The sequence below is a fragment of the Mesoplodon bidens genome (genome assembly GCF_964165515.1).
Source record: "Mesoplodon bidens genome assembly, chromosome: 2".
Lineage (NCBI taxonomy): Eukaryota > Metazoa > Chordata > Mammalia > Artiodactyla > Ziphiidae > Mesoplodon > Mesoplodon bidens.
The window spans coordinates 148,172,695-148,176,865 of record NC_138177.1 but is presented as its reverse complement, the minus strand read 5'-3'; positions in this window follow the sequence as shown (position 1 = coordinate 148,176,865).

The following is a 4,171-nucleotide window of genomic DNA, read 5'->3' as shown; positions in this document are numbered from 1 at the left end:
AGGCAGGACCTGGAGTAGCTGGACCTGCAAAAGGAGTCCTTCTGCCTGTCTTTTCCTCTCCCTTTCTCCTGTTCTAGCTGCCAGGATCCCACTAAGCCCAAGCGAATGGACAAGGGTGGGCTGGCGGTTGCCTATTGGAGGGCCTGATGTGTGTGGATGGTCTGGGGATTCGTGCTACAGGCTCTCAGAACAGATATCCTCAGGGGCCCTCCAGTTCAGTCCCCATTTGGGCAGGAGTCACTAACACCCAGCCCCTGCCACAAACCCGCAGGGATGGGAAGCTCATTACTTTGCAGGGCAGCCTGCTCCAGGTCTGACTGGGAAGTTCTTCCTCATTTGAGCTGAAACCTGCCTCCTCCTCCTCAGGCCTGGCCTGGGGGGTGGGGGTGGTGTGCACACAGAAGACATCTATTCACACTGTTTTGGGACGTTCAACCAAACTGGACCACGTGGCACCTCCCGCACTCACTGTGCCCCTTCCCACCTGTCTGCTCTTGCTAATCAGGCCTTCTGGGGAAAGCCTGTTCACTCTTCAGAACCCATACATATGCACCCTCGCCAGGAAGCCTCACCTGATCACTCCTTAGCCCCTCCCTCTCTTGACCCCTCTTGGCCACCCAGGGACACCGAGATGGAGCTCCCTGAGCTGGACTTGGCACAGGCAGAGTCAGGCTCAGAGTTGTTGTGGAACCAATACTGCACCTGTCTAACTGAACTGGAGGTGCAGCGTGAGGGGCGGGCTCTGCCTGGGACCCTGGGAGCCCGGTTCCTGTCTGGCCTTGCTTTGTGGCCCTGAGCAAGCCCTGGCCTTTTCTGGGCCTCTGTTTCCTGTGTAGAGGTTGGAGGGTAGTCTATTCAGGCCACCCGCCTGCCTTGGATGGCCTTGCTTTCTGAATGTCCTGCTGAGTTTTCTCTTCTGTGTGATATTCACCCCCCAGTTTCCTCAGTTGTTCCATCCAGGGCCTCTCCCCATGCTGGACCACATGACCCGCTATGGGTGCAGATGGGGCTTGGAGGCACTCGTGGCAAAGGCCCAGCAGCTGCCCAAGGAAGTGGGATGAAGGGGTGTCCAGGGATGGTGCCCAAGGACCAGTGAGCACCCTTTGGCCATGCAGGGCCTCGCCCTTCTCCTTTAGAGATGAGGCTGGGCCTGAGGCTGAGGCTGTAGCCCTGTCCCTGTCTCTTCCTGTCTCTTCTCTTCCTGAGGATGTGGCCCTGTCTTGGCACAGGCTTTAGCTCCCTCCTCTCAGTCTTGAGCCCCAGTGCCCACACTTTAGGGACCACCTGCCACCAGTCTTTGTGAGGTGGATGGGAGGGGCCTCAGTCAACTAATGTTTACTGAGCACCATCTATGTGCCAGACAGCCTGGGAACTGGGGATGCAGTGCTGAACGAGACTGTCCCTGCTCCCAAGGCACTCATTGTTGGTGGGGAGACAGACAACAGGTAGATAGGTGCTGAAACAAATATGTTTGGGGTGCTGATTAAAGGTTATGAAGAAACTCAAATAGAGAGTGGGGTCAGGGTGCAGCTGAGGAGACGGATGGAAGGAGCAGACCAAGAGTGAGGCCAGAGAGGACCAGACAGATCAGATCGACAGGCTGGCGCAGGCCTGGAGGCTCCACTGAAGGCTCCACTGAAGGCTCTGGGGGAGAAGGGATGGGGGGTGGTGGGATCTATTAAGCTGATGACTCCAGGCCCTAATCCTGTGCCAGGCCTAGGCGGGTAGTGTGTGTGTTGGGGGGAGGGGAGCACCCCCGCTGGGGTGTAATTTCACGCTGAAGGGCCTGATGGGGCGTCCCAGGGACTGATCCTTTCTGGATCAGAAAACTCACTTCCCTTTGTCGCATGCAAGGACGATTAATGCTTTAACCCTTTGTGGGCTGGCCTAGGGCCAGCCCCGCCCCTCCCCCCAGCCCCTTGGGACCTAGCCCAGAGCCCTTCGCCTCCAGCCCCATCAGCTCCTGGACCTGGTCCTGTCTGCAGAGAGGGAGAAGCTGTGACTGAGGACAGCCAGGGGACAGCTTTCCAAGCAGCTTTTCCATGTCCCTGTTCCCTGGAATGCAGCTGCCCAGGCCCTGTGCCCCCAGAGACGTGAACTCCCCACACTTATCTGCAGGTTTTCTTATAGCTCAGTTCAAGTCCAGTCTCCTTCAGGAAGCCTGGGGTCTAGTCCACCAGCCACCACAGCCTTCCCACATGTCCTGCGAAGGGGCTCCCACTCTCTCCCGGAGGGCCCCTCCCAGCGGCCGTAAGCAATACAGCCATAACCGCCTAGTCCCGCTGACCTCGCAGCGAGGAATTAACACTGCTCCGCCCCACACCCCCAGAAGGCCAGGTCCCCTGACCCTCACAGTCCACGCCTCCACTAGCACCCCAGAGATAGCCCTGGCCATTCTGTCCAATGGTGGCATTGCAGGCCTGGGCAGCTCACCACCGGCAGCCCCTGCCTCTCCGCCCGCTCGAGATCGCGGCCCCCCCTCTCTCCCCGTCTCTATTCAAAGCTCCACCAGGAAGTTGTCGCACCTTCTCTGGCCCCTCCCCTCGCTCCTCGCAGCGTAACTTCGCCGCATCCCGGGGCAGCCCGGGCGGGTCGCCCCTCCCAAGGGGGGCAGAGGGGCAGGGACCCGGGCTGGGCCTCCCCTAAGCTCCCCGGGTCTCTGAAACCCCAGCCCCGTTAAAAGAAAGCCCCTAAATGTTATTTACACTTCGGAGTCTTAAAAACCATTAACAAAAGCCACTTAATTCAATTATCTTCCCGGCTGGCTCGGTTCTCAGAGCTGAGCGCGGGCCTCCCCTTGCCGCCACCCCCCGCCACCCCCCCCCCACTGTCATTGTGTCGGGCTAATGAGGTAAACTGAAGCGAGCCCTGTCCCCCCTGACAGGTTTATGAGAATTTAATAAAGCGTGGCCGGGACCAAATGAGTTGCCTCAGCCTGGGAGAGCTCATTGTCTTCGGCGTCAGCGTTTTTGACTCGAGCCGCCCCTCCCCCGCCCCGGCTCCCGCCTGGCTCGGCCCCCACGCCCGCGCCAGTGCCGCCCAAGGTGAGCCTGGGGAGGGCCTGGCAGAGGCCCGCTCGGGCCCCGCAGGGCCGAGGCTCGCCGGGCCGGCCCTGACCTGGGCAGTGTGCCCTGTGGAGGGGATGCATGGTGCCTCGCGGACCTGCCTGTCCTCACACACACACCAGACCCCGGGAGGGTACGGGGATCTCCGAGACTCCTCCTTCCCGCCTCCCTGCTCCTGTCTCACCCACCACTGCCAACCTGAGGCTGAGGCCTGGCTGGAGCCGCCTTGAGCATGATTCACTTCCTCTTGCTTGTCTGCAGTGACCGGCCAGAGCGAGGGGGCTTCTCTTCCTGCCAGGGTACACGGTGGGGACACGGGGCCCTCAGTCATGACCTGGTCACCTTCTCCCTTTTGCCCTGAAAGGTAACGAGGGGTGGAGCACAGCCCAGTGAGTGGAAGGGACTTGCCCAGGTCTTAGCGGGAGTCAGAAGTGCAGATGGAAGAGGCGCCCAGGCTGGAGGCCCCCAGACGCACAGGCAGGAGGGCAGGCCTCACCGGAGCTCCAGGGGTATCTGGAGAAGGCCCAGCTGTCCTTCGTTCCTCATGTCCCGAACAGCCTAGAACCGGCCTTTCTCTGTCTGGCCTCTCAGGGATGCAATGTCTAGGAGTTTCCAGACCATTCAGAGACCCAGAATTCCTTCTTTCCCCTTCCAAAGTGTTTCCAGAAGTTACTTCCTTCTGGGGCTGAAGCCTGGCCTGAGAACCTCATCTGGAAGGTCCTGAAGTCAATGGGGTGTGTGGGAGCCAGGCTTAGGGATCAAGGCTCAGTCTGTGACCATGATGAAAGCTCAGTCTTAGTTCAGGGTCAGCATTCAGTGTATTGATTAGGGTCAGAGTTCAGGTTGGGACCAGATTCAGGGCTCTGTGACCAGCGTCAGGCTCACCATGTTACTAGAATCAGGGCTTAGTGCATGCATCAGGGTCAGGGCTCAGTCTGTGACCAGAATAAGGGCTTAAAGTTTGTCCATGACCAAGACTCAGTCTGTGCCCAGATCAGGGTTCAATTTTTGATAAAGTTCAGGGTTCAAGTCAGAACTCAGTCTAAGATCAGGATCAGGGTTCACTGTATGGCCCAGGCAGGGTCAAGGCTCCGAATGTGATCAGG